Genomic DNA, 16,974 nt, shown 5'->3' with positions numbered 1-16,974 from the left:
CAATTCTTTCCAGAGGAAATACTCTCTCTTTTTTTAAGATTTTATTTATTTATTTGAGTGAGAGAGAGTGAGCAAGAGAAAGAGAGCACAAGCAGGGGGAACAGCAGAGGCAGAGGGAGAGGGAGAAGCAGGCTTCCCACTGAGCAGGGAGCCCCATGCAGGGCTCAATCCCAGGACCTCAGGATCATGGCCTGAGCCACAGGCAGACACTTACCTGACTAAGCCATCCAGGCACAGAGGAAATATTCTTCAGGTGAGTTTCAAAACATAGGAAGTCAGCTGGATAAAGAGTTGGTAAGGGCATTCCAGAGACAAGGAGCAGTATGTACAAACAGTATGCCAGGTGACATGCAGCAGCACGATGCATGGGGAGTGTTTGTAGTCTAGGGCAGGAAATGAGCTGCAGAACAAGGCAGGGGCCAGTCTATGAAGGTCTGCAAATGAGCTCAGGATGTTCTGAAAGCTGGAGGAAATCTTTGAAGGCTTAATTTAAAAAAAATTATTTATTTATTCATGAGAGACAGAGAGAGGTAGAGACACAGGAAGAGGGAGAAGCAGGGTATCCGAAAGGAGCCTGATGTGGGACTTGATCCCGGTCCCCAGGATCACATCCTGAGCCAAAGGCAGATGCCCAACTGCCGAGCTACCCAGGCGTCCCTCTTTGAAGCAGGAGAGTGATGTGAACACATTTGCCTTCTAGAAAGATATTACTGGCAGTGATTCGGAGGAAGACAGGTAGGCTAGTTAGGATAGACTAGTTAAGATGCTTTTGCAGTCATCTTGGAGGGAAGAGAGGAGACACAAAACAGGACTGTGGGAATGCAGAACAGAAAAGCAATGAGAGAGAGGGAGAGTAGAATCTATGAAGTTTGAAAATTATTTAGATGCGAGAGGTGGTTCAGAATGAGGGATCTAGGAATATTCTCAGGATCCCCCTTTGGATAATGATGCAAATTGTAGAAAGAGCAAATGCAACCAGTGCTGAGTCCGGAGTGAGAAAGTGAGGCACTTGTCTCAGGCATAAATGGAGGGGGATTCACAAAAACTCAGTAATCAAATAAATAATAATACATTTTAGTGCACTATTTTAAAAATCCAAATTAATGCAGAGAAATCCATGCTAAACCAAATAGCAACAATTTAAAGAAATATTTATTTATTTTAAAGAGAGAGAAATAGAGAGAGCACAAGCCTGGGAGCAGGGTGGGGAGGGGCAGACTGAGAGGGAGAGAAAGAATCTTCAGGCACACTACCTCCTGAGCGCAGATGCGAGGCTCCATCCCATGACCCTGAGATCATGACCTAAGCCAAAATCAAGAGTTGTCCATTTAACCAAATGAGTCACCTAGGTGCCCTCTAAATATCAACTCTATAAAGTCTTATTTTTTTTAAGTAAAGAAAGACTCCGACTCTGTGCTTTCAGACATGAGCCCCACCAATGCCTTCTAGACAGAGCTTCTCTCTGAAGGCTGCTATAGAAGAACCCATTTTAAGTGGCTCTTAGTAACAAAACTCCTGGTGCTGACAATAGTCCACTCAGTGACCCAGGTGGACCACAATTTTGAGCCCATGAAATGATAGCTTTGGCCCATTGCAAAGGTATGGAATGTCACTAGATCTACATTTTTCATATTTTTCTTCTCTTGTAAAGTTAATCTATTATATTGCACTAATAGGTTATTGCTGTGAAGTAGCTGTATTTTTGTTTTCCATGATGGCTATTGCATCCCAAAATTAATATAAAAACAACTTATATCATCAGGGAAATGCAAGTCAAAACCACAATGAGATAGCACCTCACACCTGTCGGAATGGCCCGAATAAAAAACACAAGAAACAAGAAGTGTCAGCGAGGATGTGGACTGTGCACTATTGGTAGGAATGGAAGTGAGTGCATTCATTGTGGAAAACAGTATGGAGGATCCTCAGAAAATTAAAAATAGAGTTACCATAGGATCCAGCAATTCCACTACCGGGTATTTACCCAAAGAAAGCAGAAGCACTAATTTGAAAAGATATAAGCAACCCTGTGTTTATTGCAGCATTGTCAACAATAGCTAAGGTATGAAGGCAATCCAGGTGTCCAACAATAGGTGTATAGAGTATTACTCAGCCATAAAAAAAGAATGAAATCTTGCCATTTACAACAACACGGATGGGTCTAGACAGTATAATGCTAAGTGAAATTAAGTCAGTCAGAGAAAGACAAATACTATAGTGGTATTTACAAAACAAAACAAATGCGTAAAGAAAAAGGGAGACAAACAAAAAACCAGACTCTTCACTATAGAGCACAAACTGCTGGTTGCCACAGGGGAGCGGGAGGGACAAGTGAAATAGACAACGGAAATTAAGAGTACATTTAGCATGATGTGAGCACTGGGTAATATGTAGAATTGTTGAATCACTATATTGTACACCTGCAACGAATAGAACACTGGACATTAACAATACTGGAATTTTAAAAGTTAAAAATGACTTATTGGTAACTTGCTTGTTTAATCCAGCAAATGAAACATTGTTAGCACAGCAAATGTTTTCCCACAGATACATATAGTTTTTGAAGCACAGAGTCTGCAGAGGACTGTGACTTAATTTCTGGAAATTATATTAAACAAACTCATGAAAATCTAAAATGTGTAATAGGTTAATGTATATGTAATGGTTAATGCCTTTAGAACCAAATGATATAGCTAATTGCAATGGAGTTATCCAACTTGGCCAGTTGTTAAAATGGCTTTTTTTTTTTGGCATCTGGTTGACACAGTTTCATTAGTTTCAGGTGTTCAACATAGTGACTTGACAAGTTTATACATTATGCTGGGTTCACCACAGGTGGAGCTACCATCTGTCACCGTACATAGCTATTACAATATCTTAAAATAGCTTTGAACTTGTAAAATTCTGCCTTTGGAGTTAGGATTACAAGGTGTGAACATTTTTCAGTGTAATTTGAATCAGTCTAGTCATTCTTTTTGGATTAAGACCATCTTTCTTATCAGGGAGAGTTTCTCTTCCTTCAAGTACAATTGCAAATTTGTTTTTTTATGAAATATTTCAGCACAGAAGAATGTATGGAGTATAATGTTGTAAACACCTCTTCACCCATGAGCCCAGTTGAAGTAATAAATGTGGCACAAGGAAGACCTCCTGTCCTCTTCCTCATCCCATTGCCCACTGAGCATTGTCATCAGTCTAAGTGACTCCTGCCACATGTCCCTCTCATTATGTTTATATTCTTTAATGCCCAGGAGCTTTGGGACATGGAAGGAATACTCATAACTATTTAAACTTTGTTTAACGCTCAGATTGTTAAAACTTATATATCTAATTAAGTATCACTGAAAACTAAATTTTTTGAGCATTTAAAAATGGGGTGCCTGGGTGGCACAGTCAGGTAAATGTCCAGCTCTTGGTTTCGGCTCAGGTCAGGATCTCAGGGTTATGAGATGGAGCCCCGCATCAGGCTCCTTGCTCAGCATGGAGTGTGCTTGAGATTCTCTTTTCCTCTACCTTGGGCCTTCCCCTTGTTCATTCTCTCTCTCTCTCTCTCTCCCTCTTTCTAAAATAAATAAATAAATCTGTTTAAAAAATCAATTTAATTAATTCTCTTAAACATTTTAAACTATAATTATGGGTGTATGTATTACTAATGCTGATTTTAAAAAACATTTGAATCCTTCAAACAGTTGATGAAACATACACACAATTATAAAATGTATTATCACACTGAAATTATTTCTGAGACATCAACAAATGGCCCTATCTTATTTCTTCATTTTTTTCCCTTTACTTGGTTTCATACTGTTGTCAGGTCATAGCTATTTTTTATTTCAATATCCTTCTAGGGTTTTTTATTTCATTATTTGGACACTTTCCCAGGATTTTGCAGTGATCTTCGCAGACCCAAAAGAATATTCCCCAGGCCAGACCATTTATAAGATGGGGCTTGTCAATTAATTCTTGGTCTGAGCGTGAGACCTGATGTGAGTCACACCTGAGCCCCCGGGCAACAGGACAGAGGTTCTTGCTGACAGTCTAGATCCATTTATCAGCTCCACTTGCTAGTAAAACTTTCCAAGATCATTTTTAGCATGTGTTTTAGTTTTTTTGTTTTGTTTTATTTTACAACTCGGTATCTTCCTTCAAAATGGTTTACTTTTAAAGTCCTGCTTGGCTAGTATTAAGTAACATGTTTTTCTGTGATGATAGATCCACTCGTCTGGTACTATTATTAAAACCATATTTATTCCTTTTTATTATTTCATTATAACTAGTTGGGACCATCAAGAGGCTTAGATACCTAGAGGCATAGTTACCTTTCCTTTAGGACATATGGCTCATTTATCACTAAAAAAAAGTTGAACTTTTTTTTCCGTCTTATGTATGACTACCTGTAATGATTTGATGTTAAACCGCTTTCTTCCCCGTTTTTACTGTGACTGCTATAAATGAGTAATCTTTCCTGTCCTTTGTACAGGCTCCACAATTTCTGAGACTTTTCACAGTTGCTTGTATTCACTGGGGTTTTTTGTTGTTGTTGTTGTTTTTCTGTTTGTTTTTCATTTTTTGAATGTTTTATTTATTTATTCATGAGAGACACAGAGAGGCAGAGACACAGGCAGAGGGACAAGCAGTCTCCCTGCGGGAAGTCAAATGTGGAACTTGATCCCAGGACTCCAGGATGATGACCTAAGCCAAAGGCAGACACTCAACCTCTGAGCCACCCAGACGTCCCTGTTTTCACTCATATAGAAGCAACTATATATCCATACTTTATAAATATTCATAAATTTAATGAAATGAAACACACGCTTTCATTTATTAAAATCGATACAAATAAACCATATCCTCTTCTACCTGTTTATGTACTACGATTATCTTTTGTATGATTTATGTCAATATTTCTTTTGGGGTATTGTAAATTCATGGCCTTTCATAGATCCAACTTGTCCTAATTATATTCCCAATAACATTTCTTGTTCACTGAAGCTCTATTTTACAGCAGGAGACCATCAAGCACATTGCCGTGCCCTTTCCCCTCTGCTTCTGGAATCCTTAGAAGCATTCTTGCTTTTTGGCAAGATGTGATGTTCTAAAATCATCCCAATTTTTCTTGTCTCAAGATGTGGAAGTAGGCACCCTGCATGAGTCCTTTCTCCTTTGGGTAGAGAATAGTAAGTAATAAGGGACCAAAAGTTGTGATGAGTAAATGTGCTGCTGCTGCTGTTGCAGTGGAAGCAGAGTTAATAGTGTCAGTACTAGAAAATGTGTCTTTTTTTAAACCCTAAAGTCATACTGATTCTTCCATTTTAGCATAACATGTTACTATACTCTCCTTTTCTGATAGTAGGAACTTGCATCATCGTCTGGCTGAGAAAAGCCACTTCAGAAGGAAAATCTCATTCTAATTACTAAAAACTCTATTCACTGAATACACCCCTAGGAAACAGCAGCCCCTCCAAAGTGACACATTTTGACTTAATATTCTATTTAATTAAACCAGTGCATAACTGAAGCGTTCTGAGCTCTCTGAAGCTGAAGATCATCTCCAAAATCATGAGTGCTGCCAAAGTTGCAACAACTGTGCTTTAATTATTTTCACTCTGTTTTCTTGGGGCCCTGGGAGCACAAGCAACGAACATTTTAACTTGCTCAGAGGATTCTGCTTCGTTTAAAGGCTAGTGTTTCTTAACAATTTGGGGTTTCTTAATCATCCTAAAACTGAAGGCTCTGAGTCATTCAATTGTTTCTTTCATAACATTAAAAATTTAACACTTCCATTTTTAGAGCAAGCAATTTACTTTTATTGAAATTTCTTGAGTAGCCTTCAAATACCCAGGCAAAGCAACCTATCTGAGCGATCACACATTATGCACTTGTGCTCTCCATTTGTGAGCTGACCAGAGTGGGAGTTCTACTCCGTTTGACAATGCCCATTAATTGAGTTTTTACCATACACCCCACCCAAAGACATATAAAAAATAGAAGTTTGGAATGAAATTCATTTGTTTCTTTCCTTTAAGCCATTTCCAAAAACTAGTCTAATGTTTCAGAGCCAAGGACTTAGTTCCATGCTATCTTTGTAAGAGTTTCCAATTCGACTCCTGTGTTCCATGGGAACGGGGACAGTCCTGGAGATGACTCATGGTTTGAATCTGGCCTAAGAGACATCAGCAGTGGCCATGATTGTGTGTTTGTTATATGCTAGGCGAAGAAGAGTGCAGAGATGGAGAGTAAAGAAGAAAATCAGGAAGTAATAGTATCACAGACTTCCAGATCTGGCTCTACAATGACTCCTTTGACAACTCTGAAACAGACTCAGAACCCCAAGGCAGGAGCTTTGTTCCCCTCCAGGGAAGGCTGGTGTGCATAGGCTGTTTTGCGGCTCATCTCACTTCATTCTAGTCCAGACCAGCCCAGGCAGCTGCTCGCAGTAGGACTTGTCTTTCCTGGGATCAAGTACTATATCCATCTAGGACACATTTCCATGTGTTGAAAGTCTTTAGTTGGCAACTAGGAAAACAATTATTTCTGTTGTCAAAGAAATCACGTTTGGCGATCATAAACAAGTTTCAGCATTTAATCCTTTGACATTTCCAGATCATGAGCTTCTCTTCCCTTCATTCATTCCTGATTTAGTAACTAATTCATTCATTTAGCAAAATATTTTTCAAGATCTTCCTCTATACATAACAGTAATTAAGAAGCTGAGAGATTTTTAAGCACAAAATGTACTCTGGGCATAGGCCGCTGCAGGTATTATATAGTCTGACGGACTGACAATTTAGGACAAGTTTTGAAAATGACACTTTCTGAATTTGAAGTTAATTGGAACAAAACATAAAGTGCAGAAAATTAGCCATTCACAGAAGATACTCAACCTGGATGATATGAGTGTATCAGTGTCTCCTGGCAGATCAGCTCTCACTGTAACTGTATTTTATGTCTTGGGAATACATGATATAAAGTTATGTTGTAATGCTGTCATAAAAGAAGCATTAGTATCTGGGAAAAAAAGATTGGAAAATAAAGTATTTGCCAATGTGTCTTGAGTACTATCCAGGGAATAGGAAATAACAACTAATATTCCTTATCTAGAAGAGAAGGCATTATTCAGAGAGAAGGCAAATAACATTTGCATAGCACTTTGGTTTACAAAGTGCCTCTCTGGATATTATCTCTTTCTCTCTCTCTCTCTCTCTCTTTCTTTTCTTTCTTTTTTTTTCTTTTCTTTTTTTTTCTTTTCTTTTCTTTTCTTTTCTTTTTTCTTTTTCCCTGTTATCTCTTTCAACATTCACAATTGCCCCTTAAACTCAGTGTCATTGTCATGGAGAAGGAAATAGTCTAGAAGGCTAAGTGACTTTCCAAGGTCACACTGCCAGTGAGGGGCAAGAGCGAATGATCTGACTTGAAGGTGAGCGTACTTCCCTTAGCTGTCACACACACACCAGATCAGTAGGAAACCTGCTGTGCTGAGTTCCTGAGACACAAAGACCTTCTCAGCAACAGCTGCTTTCCTTCATCTGACTCGAGGTTCATCAAGTCATTTTTTTTAAATTATGAAATGTAATTGACATAGATTATATTAGTTTCAGGTGTACAGCATGTTGATTTGACAATTCTATGGATTACTCAGTGCTCACCATGATAAGTGTAGTTCCCATCCATCACCATACAATATTATTACTATATTATTGACTGTTTTCCCTCTGTTGTACTTTTCAACTCTGTGACTTATTTATTTTATTAACTGGAGGTATGTACCTCTTAATTTCCTGCACCTATTTTGCCCATCCCTCTGACCTCCTCCCCTTTGGCAATGAACAGTTCTCTGTATTTATGAGCTGTTTGTGTTTTTGTTGTTGTTTTCACTTGCTTTGTTTTTTAGATTCTACATATAAGTGAAAGCATATAACATTTGCCTTTCTCTCTGTCTCAAAAAGGAATGAGATCTTGCCATTTGTGACAACATGGATGGACCTAGAGGGTATCATCAAGTCATCTTTTGATCAGTAATTTGGCCTCTTGGAAGAGATACATCTCCAGAACATAATCATTGCACTCAGGACTGGCTTCATGGATGTGTAATCTGTGTAGTTCAACAGGGCCCTCAGTGCAAGGGTTCTCTTTTGGTTTAAAATTTTACTGTCACCGTCTTGAAATTTTAAATAAATTTTGAACAAATGGCCCAGTATTTTCATTTTTCACTAAGCCCTGCAGATTTCATAGCTGGTCCTGACTGCACAGATGATGGCTACCAGCTCAGCATGGGTCACTGGGTAATCAAACGATGCCTTGGGAGTTTGAAGGGCATATGGGATTTGGAAATGAGGACAGAAGAGGATATGGAAGACATTCTTTCTGGAGGAGAAACTTTGGGAAATGAAGAGTGGTGGAGGCTACAAGGCATGCTCTCAGAAGTAACACTATCTTTCAAGCCTGCTTCCTTTGGTTCATACCAAAACCACTGATGAAAGAGTTATTACAGCAGGTCTATATGCTTATTCATTCCATGTCTCCAAAGGAGACGTAATTGATCCTTGGCCAACACCTAGAAATGTGGTCCCTGGAATCTTTTTTTTTTTTTTCCTGGAATCTTTTTTATGTTAATGATTGATAATTTTGTAATATACATTTGGAGCTATGGACCATGCTGTACTGGTTTATCAGGTTGTTTCTCCCAAATCTCAAGAGTGATGATGTGCATCTGTGTTTGTTGTCAGAGTTTTGAGTTTGGTTGCCATGGCTGGTTGTGTAGTAGATTTTACCTATGGGACTGGCCCCTGTAGAGGCCTTGGATTCTGACACTCAAATGGACTTCCCTAGACAGAGATATTCCACCTATAAATCTGCCAGAGAAAGTGCTCCTGTATGCTCTTAGATGGTTAAGGACATCAGAAGCCTGTATTGAACCTCTCAGGACTCCACTGATGCACATCCATTTCTTTCTGCTTTTGCTCAGTATACTTTGCTGTCATAAATTTTAGCCCTAAGTATAACCTGCCATTGAGTTTTGTGAATTATTTTAGCAAATCAGCAAACAAAACATAGTCTTGCACAAACTTCAAAAATAGCCCAAAATGTGCTATTTTCTGCTTTTTAGTAACAGAATTATGTGCCTTTATGGGATATCCTCATTTAACAATACTAAAAACAAATAATGATAATATTTTAATGATAAACTCTGGTCCCGGTAGAGCCTTTTCCTTAAAGCCCTTCCTAAATTTTGAAAATAATTCCTTTTACTAAATATTTTGGAGAATCTTGTTGGACTTGAAATGATTTTAAAAGACAAAAGAAAAAAAAAGAAAGAGAAAGAAAGAAAAATAAAGAAAAACAAACAAACAACAACAACAACAACAACAACAAAAACCACTTATATGATCCAGATGCCAATTGACCATTTGGAGAGTATCTTTCATTTTGGAAACATGTGCACTTGCTAAAATAGACTTGGAACAGCTCATAGAGCACATGCCTTTGTGTCCTCTTAGATTGATTACTGCCATTCTTTCTCCTCCAACATTCCAGGGGTACTGACTCATAGATTACAAGTGTTTCAAAACTCTATCACATGCATCTCTGCCAACATAGCTCAGTTTTTATATCTTTGCAAAAACGTGGCCTATAATGAGGTCTTAGGTTTATTTTATAATGCATTTAGCTAAAAATAACTAGAGTTAAATTTCCTTTATATAGCATTTGTCTGTATATGAATTTAGCTCTTACAAAAATGTTTAAGACTTATACAATGAAAAAATTTAAATGCATATCTAGAAAATTTTATTTTCTATATCTTTAAATTTAATTTCTTTCATTCTATGTCTCTTGGCCATCAAGGATGATCTTGTTTATATTATTCATATGGTTATTTTATCATTTAAAAACTTTTAATTAAAATCTTTGATTGAGTATTAAAATATAGTTATATACTTAGTTACAGTCTTGCTTTGCAGAATATCTGTTTTCTAATCATTGACTATAATGACAAATTTCTACAAACTAAATATAATCTTTATACATTTATCATCACAAGCTAGGTTTGTATAAAACATTCATTATTTTACTCGATCTTTCAACCAATCTAGGAAGCAGTTATTATGAGAGATAAAGGAAATTGTCACTGTCATGTAGTCATTCACTGGAAATACTGAAGTCCATCCTGTCACCTCAAAGCTCAAAAATCTTTAAAGGTTATCGATTTTTAATTGAATCAAGTTTAAACTTTGCTATGCTTTTTTTTTTTTTTTAATGCTTTTCAATATATTTTGTAGTTTGGCCCCATCTAACTACTTGACCTCATTACTTGTTGTTCCCTGACATGGGCATTTAGCTTCTCAATGGTAAATACATAATAAGTGTTTAATAAATTGCTTATTGATGGATTTTTAAAGATTAAAAACAGTATGTTCCCACAAACTTTCATCAATAAGATGAAACCTTGGGGCTGTTATAAAAAACATTTATAAGAATAATTGGAAAAAACTGAACTTTGACAGAATATTTTATTTTAAGAGATTATTATTGTTACTATTTTACACATTAGGTGTGTAATGATATTGTATTGTATGTATGTATGTATGTATGTATTTATTTTAAATATTTTATTTATTTGAGAGAGAGAGAGAGTAGGAGCAGGGGGAGGAGCAGAGGGAGAGGGAGAAGCAGTCTCCCCACTGAGCAGGGAGACCAACTTGGGGCTCAATCTCAGACCCCTGGGATCATAACCTGAGCCGAAGGCAGATGCTTAACTGACTGAGCCACCTAGGCACTCCAATGGTAGTATTTATGTTATTTTTAAAAAGATTTTATTTATTTATTCATGAGAGACACACAGAGAGAGGCAGAGATGTAGGCAGAGGGAGAAGCAGGCTCCCCGTGGGAAGCCCAATGTGAGACTGGATCCCAGGACCCTGGGATCACGATCTGAGCCAAAGGCAGACGCTCAATCCCTGAGCCACCCAGGCATCCCATACGCTATTTTTTTTAAGATTTTTTTTTTTTTTGAAAGAGAGAGCACGAACAGGAGGGGTGGGGGGAGAGGGAGAGAATCTCAAGCTGACTCAGATCAGAGCCAAGAGCCCATCACAAGGCTCTATCTCATGACCATGAAATCATGACTGGAGTTAAAACCAAGAGTTGGAGGCTCAACGGACTGTGCCAGTCAGGTGCCCCAGGAATTTTATTTGTGTTAAAAAAAATCTCTGTGTTTGGATTGAATTATGCCCCCCGCCACCACCAAATCCAAATGTTGAACTCCTAATTTCTGTGGGACTGTATCTGGAGATGGAGCATTTAAAGAGGTAATTAAGGTGAAATGAGACACAGGGTGGGGTCCTAACCCAATAGGACTGGTGTCTATATAAGAAGAGGAAGAGACATAGCAGCATACCAGAGAAAAAGTCATGCGAGTACACAGTGAGGAGCAAGCTATTGGCCAGTCAGGAAGAAATGTCTCACTGGAAAACCAGCCTGCCAGCATCTTAATCTTGGGCTTTCAGCCTCCAGAATGAGGAGAAAATAATTTCTGTTGTTTAAATGACCCACTCCATGGCATCCTGTATGGCAGCCTGAGGAGACTAACTACCTCGTTTTTAAGATCTATTATTTATCTATCAATCAATCAATCTATCTATCTATTTATTTATCATCCATCTGCCATCTATCTAATGATGTGATGTCTGGAATTTGTTTCAAAGTAATTTTTAGAGCAGATGGTGGTCTAGATGAAATACTGACAATTCTTGGACCTGAGTACTTGGCAGTTAATTACACTGTTCTTTCTACTTCTGTTTATCTTTGGAAGTTTTCATTTGAAATGTTTTTAAAAATGAAAAACTAAACACAAAGCCTTTTGGCTGAGGAGAGGCTGCCACTGCTGCCAGGCCAGTGACATATGGTGGAGGGTGGGGGGTTGGGCTGGAAAGACTTTGGGGCTTTTTGTCTTTGGGAATGTTTAGAACTCACCTGACTCTAGGAGTTCCTTTTCTTGGTAATTCTCCAGCATATCTGTTTATGGGCCTTTCTTCTCATTCTATCCAGCCAGTTACAAGACAGAATGGAATTGGCCCTGGCATATCAGTAAAATAGTTCGATAACTTCAGAAGTAGGTCAGAAAAGTCATTTTACAAAAATATATATATATATTCTTTGCTTTGCTCTGTCGTTCATGCTTGAAGTCCTCTGAACTACAGCAATGGACACCAATTAATGTGCTGCCCTCAGTAAAAATCACACACACTTATACAAGCACCCTCACACATACCATAATTGTTTCTCCCTTTTGGGGCACAAATATGATCTTGTCACATTTGTATAGTTGATTGCTTTAACCCCAACATGCTCCACTTCTGGGCAGACTAGTAACGGTTTCTTGAGGGTTCTTTCTATCTCCAAGTGTTCAGATTTCCCAACTTACTAGGAACCAAGCATCCCCCCTACACATACACTCACACACATGCACACATGCACAGCTGTTTCCACACCCACCAGAGGAGATGGAACAGTCCCTCTCACCACCCTGTCCTCTTCCACACTGCTTCTTCCAGCCTTGCCATGTCGCAGCAGAAGGCTTGCCTACCACATCATCCCATCTAAAGGATGGATTTACAAGTGATTTTTATTTTGCTTGTCTGTACTTTCTAATATTTTCTTTAATAAGCATATATTTATCATGAAATAAAAAGTCAGTATAAAACAAATTTGAGGGATGCCTGAGTGGCTCAGTGGTTGAGCACCTGCCTTTGGCTCAGGTCGTGGTCCCGGGATCCTGGGATTGAGTCCTACATCAGACTCCAAGCTGGGAGCCCGCTTCTCCCTCTGCCTATGTCTCTGCTTCTCTCTTTCTGTCTGTCATGAATAAATAAATAAAATCTTTAAAAAAAAAAACAAATTTGAAGCACATAAATAAACATAAAAGTCACAGTCTCTGATCACCTTGAGCAGGTCCAAGGAAGTACCAAGGTTGGGGGGTTTCTTGGCAGAATTGGACAACCAGAGAAAAATGTTTATAAAATATGTTAGGAAGATAACAAAGGCAAATATTATCTATGTTGATATTCTTGGACCAGGAATAGACAAATGACTTCACTACTATTTATAGACGGTAAAATGTTAATAAACCTAACCCCATGTCAATAAAGACAACTCGTGACTTTTTATGTCTTTTAAACTACAATTCCCTTAGAAATAGTTAAGATGATTTTGATGTGAAATGATCACTTCAATAGAAAGTTCTTTTTCTTGTTTTGTGTCCTTGGTGGTCTTTTTCACAACTAAGCTTAGAGTCTTTCCCATCCATGGATGTAGATTTCTTAGGCAGTTCTTAAAAAGAAAACAAGAGGTTTCCAGAAATACAGGGTGAAGTACTCTCGAGCTATGCTTGGTAAGCAAAGGTCTCTATAAAATTTCTCTTTATAAATAAGTTATAACTACATAGAAAACAAAATTGCTTGTTGATGAAAGAGAACACAAAGTCCAAATAATGATGGTGTCAAAGTTCACATTCCGGACTGCTTCTTCGCAAAGCTTTTTGAAACAAAGGACAAAAATTTGATAAACTTCCTCAGGCAACTTTACACATGGAATCTCTTTCAAATCAAGTTTTCACATTTCAGTTTTTTAAAAATAGAATCTTACTTTGCCTTTTTTCAATGCATTCTTTTCTTTTTAAATTTAGTGTTTTGGCTTTTAAATTCAGTCCCATGGACCATGAAAGAGAGTGGAGGCCCAGAATTTGTTATCAAGTGGATCAGGAAACTGTTCCTTTTTGTTCTTTTCTAAATAGCTGAGGACTGTGATTCAACCAATCTGGAAAAAAAAACAACACTCCACCAAATTAAAACATAAAGGTTCCTTCACATCAGGTTTGTTTATATTCTGCTTGTGTACTACCTTCAGAGCGCCCTCAGATTGAAAGTACTGTCTTAAGGGATAAAATGCAATCTAACTTGAGTTGTTAGACACAAAACAACACAGAATGCTGAAGGCATTTGTTGTCAGGAGCAAAGAGGTAAATTTTGTTCCCACCACGGAGGCTTCACCTTCACAGAGGCAAGGCATTCAGTGCCATGGACTCCCGCAGTACCCAAGCACAGGCCTCCTTGCATACCAAGTGGGGGGAAGGGAGCCCTTGCTGTACAATGGCGTTGGGTGGGGAACGACTGGTCTCTGCTTGCAGTACAGTCTTCAGTACAGGGAACAATAGTGATTGCAGCTCGAAGCAGAACGTAGCACGCCCAGAGAGCCCTTGAGCAGGACTCAGAAGGAGAGAGACTATAGGACTGTCTTTGTTCATTAATCTTTTAAGTTTATGGGGGCCAGGTCTGATCCTGTTGGGAAGCTGTTCTCTGGGTAGGAGCATGTGGAAAGTTGCAGAGAGAGAGAGACGAGGACAGAACACAGAAGTTTGTAGCAACTCAAAAGCACAGATAATAAGGGGATTTTGAAGGCAAAGGCTGGAGGTCCATTGTCTCACTTTATCGTTTCTTACTAAAAACCCACTGACAGAAAAAAAAAAAAAAAGACTCTTGAAGTCTGACAAAGAGGGAGGTGGCTCTTGATCAAGCTGGGATCAAACTGTGGAGTCATCAAGCTGGGGACCAGTATGGAACTGTGAAGGGCACAACTTGATGCTTAGATATATAACATGGAGAACCTTGAGAAGAAGGCAAAACACTACTGCGTCTACTCAATGTCATTTTATTTCTTTTTCCATCTAGAAATATGGATTTTCATGTCATTATGATGAGGGGTAGAAAAATGTTCACCTTCAGCCCAGCAGGCTGACTTAGAGCCTGCATAGTTTTCATAAGGATCAAATAGGAGCTGGTTGCTACATTCTTAGAGGGTCTCATGAATGTCTGTATACCTCACTGATTATTGAACTGAAAGATACACACCAGAGAAATCTTGCAAAAGTAGTTTTATGAGTAGAAATGTGAAGAAGACATTTATGATCTAATGCTTCCTGCATGTCTCCTCCCCCATGAGCACTAGGCATGTAACCACCAGTTTCAAGCAGCAAAGGGGCAGCCCTTTCTGCCCACAGGTCCTGTCCCTGTGCTACTTAAATAAACTTACTAAGGTGCATCACAACACATCTCAAAAATTCCCTTCCTTCCTTTTATTTATTTATTTTTTTTAGTAATACCTATACCCAATGTGGCGCTTGAATTTAGAATCACGAGATCAAGAGTCATGTGTTGCCACTAAGCCACTAAGCCAGCCAGGCACCTGTCAAGGATTCTTTCTTGACCATCACACTCAACGATCTGGAAACAGTCATAGCTCCTTCTTTGTTTGATTTAAAATAAAAAATGATGTGGTCGAAAACTCTTTGTGGCAACCCCTAAATTTGTCAATGTCATGGTAATTTGTGTGGGAGGTTTGGCAGTCCACTTTGTGAGGAATTGAACTTCTGGGTCAGATGTTCTAGTTTGACTTAACCTGGTACATATTTTTTAAGCCCCTAGTAGGTGCCAAGGCTGGCAGTGGAGAGAAATCTGAAAGATTCAGGTTGTGATTAAGGTGGGATTCAGGGACTGGGTAAGGGAAGGAAGGACCCAGATATGCACTGGGGCAAGATGGTGCTTGCTGCCTTTCATAGGCTGGATCTCTCCTTCCTGAGTCCCAGCATCATTTCTCTTTTTGAACTCAGTAAGATACCCTAGTGTCCTTGAATAACCTTTTTGCTTTAGCTAATGTAAGTTGGGGACCTATCACTCCAACCAAAAGAATCCCGACTAAACCAGTACCATTGTTTACTCTCATTAATAATCTCATTGGGGCATCTGGGTGGCTCAGTCAGTTAAGTGTCTGCCTTGGGCTCAGGTCATGATCTCAGGGTCCTGGGATGGAGCCCAAGTTCAGCTCCCTGCTCTGCGGGGAGTCTGCTTCCTCCTCTCCTTCTGCCCCTCCCCCCACTTGTGTTTTCTCTCTTGCTCCGCTCTCTCAAATAAATAGGTAAAAAAATCTTAATTAAAAAAAAAAAGAATTATTCTATCTTCTAAACTACTTTACTCTCCTTCCCCCTTCTACTCCTCTCCATTCCCCAGGGATTCTCAACAAAGGCTGTGACTCAAAGACACTTGAGACAAAGATTTATTCATCAATTTAGTGGAAAAGGCAGCAAGGTATTTGCACAAGTAAAGAAAATAATTGTGTGATTTTTTTAACATTTCAAATCTGTGTTGCTAGTAGACACAATCTCAGTGATGTCCCTTAGTTCTCAAACTTGAAGAATTTAAGAATGTGCTTTTATATCCTCACCTCTCAGCTATTTTATATTTCAACATCTGTCACATTCAAGTTGATCCCATTAATTTATAGCAGTGAATTAAAAAATTTTAAGTGATCATAGTTTTATCTCTTTCTTTATTCTTTATGGTTTTATTATGTATCAAGGCCACATGCTGGCTTCTTATTCCTCACCTCCTATATTTCCCAAGGCCTTGACTATTTACTTTTATTTGCTGCTGGAGAGGAGAATATGCTACCCCATGATACACCATTTGGGCATATCGATTATTTTGAGTTAAAGCTGCTTAAGAAGCAACTGGTACAAGAAGGACACTCTGACCCCCATTTGTTCCCCCGCAAAAGCAGGAAAGGCCCCATCCCTGTTCTAGGAGGATAGAAGGCATCCTTGTCATCAGAGATAGGGAATTCAGGGCCAAGAAGGCTGTGTAAACAAATCTTGTTAGTTTTTCACTAATTCACTTCCCCAAGCACAAACGTCGTTGTCTGGTTGATTCCTCACAAATGTGTCACTTCTTTGTTTAAGTGTGTAAAAGCTGCCTGCTTTGGTTACGTCTGAGTCTTGAAATTTTGTGGGTTTCCCATACATATGACATTAAATTTGTTTTTCTCCTATTAATCTGTCTTATGTCGATTTAATTATTACATGCTTTTGTAAATATACTTTATTAAGAATGCAACTCACATTGTGAAGATTCGACTTCAAGGGTGCTA

This window comes from Canis aureus, chromosome 5, assembly GCF_053574225.1.
Source record: "Canis aureus isolate CA01 chromosome 5, VMU_Caureus_v.1.0, whole genome shotgun sequence".
Lineage (NCBI taxonomy): Eukaryota > Metazoa > Chordata > Mammalia > Carnivora > Canidae > Canis > Canis aureus.
Note: the sequence above shows the minus strand (reverse complement) of the source record.